The sequence below is a fragment of the Triticum dicoccoides genome, unplaced genomic scaffold (assembly GCF_002162155.2).
Source record: "Triticum dicoccoides isolate Atlit2015 ecotype Zavitan unplaced genomic scaffold, WEW_v2.0 scaffold150856, whole genome shotgun sequence".
Classification (NCBI taxonomy): domain Eukaryota; kingdom Viridiplantae; phylum Streptophyta; class Magnoliopsida; order Poales; family Poaceae; genus Triticum; species Triticum dicoccoides.
This window is the reverse complement of record NW_021207509.1, coordinates 1-1,005: the sequence shown is the minus strand read 5'-3', so window position 1 is coordinate 1,005 and position 1,005 is coordinate 1. Positions and strand designations below refer to the sequence as shown.

The 1,005-nt window shown below is 48.6% G+C and overlaps 2 non-coding genes across 2 annotated transcripts; both read left to right on the top strand.

Annotated features, from left to right (window-relative positions):
- Positions 1-205: 205 nt before the first annotated feature.
- Positions 206-324, top strand: LOC119344020. The gene has a single exon (XR_005166403.1). It is a non-coding gene; the product is annotated as a 5S ribosomal RNA (ribosomal RNA).
- Positions 325-691: 367 nt separating this feature from the next.
- On the top strand, positions 692-810 carry LOC119344019. Its single transcript, XR_005166402.1, has one exon. It is a non-coding gene; the product is annotated as a 5S ribosomal RNA (ribosomal RNA).
- The last annotated feature ends 195 nt before the right edge of the window (positions 811-1,005 follow it).

Below are 1,005 nucleotides of genomic sequence, written 5' to 3'. Positions count from 1 at the left end.
GGGTGGAAAAAACTCGTGTTGCTGCGGTATGGAGGGAGGGGTGGAAACCGTGGAAAACTCGTCTCCGTGATTGAGCGGGAGAGTAAGTAGTATAGGACATTATCCATTGTTAGGGAACGGTTGTAATGGTAGTGAGAATGTAGAATCGTCTTTGGAGCGGACCTGGGAGTGGCAAGCATAAGGGACGAAGACGGGGAAACATGTCGGATGCGATCATACCAGCACTAAAGCACCGGATCCCATCAGAACTCCGAAGTTAAGCGTGCTTGGGCGAGAGTAGTACTAGGATGGGTGACCTCCTGGGAAGTCCTCGTGTTGCATTCCTTTTATAATTATTTTTTGCGCCTTGTGACAAACATATCGCACGTGCCCGATATATATTAATCCCGTTATATTATTTTTGACATTTGCGATATGTTTAAGCTCGATGCTCATTGCTCGCGCGTCTTGGGGCGGCTTTGTGGCGCGAAGAGCGCTTTCGGAAAGGGGTGGAAAAAACTCGTGTTGCTGCGGTATGGAGGGAGGGGTGGAAACCGTGGAAAACTCGTCTCTGTGATTGAGCGGGAGACTAAGTAGTATAGGACATTATCCATTGTTAGGGAACGGTTGTAATGGTAGTGAGAATGTAGAATCGTCTTTGGAGCGGACCTGGGAGTGGCAAGCATAAGGGACGAAGACGGGGAAACATGTCGGATGCGATCATACCAGCACTAAAGCACCGGATCCCATCAGAACTCCGAAGTTAAGCGTGCTTGGGCGAGAGTAGTACTAGGATGGGTGACCTCCTGGGAAGTCCTCGTGTTGCATTCCTTTTATAATTATTTTTTGCGCCTTGTGACAAACATATCGCACGTGCGCGATATATATTAATCCCGTTATATTATTTTTGACGTTTGCGATATGTTTAAGCTCGATGCTCATTGCTCGCGCGTCTTGGGGCGGCTTTGTGGCGCGAAGAGCGCTTTCTGAAAGGGGTGGAAAAAACTCGTGTTGCTGCGGTATGGA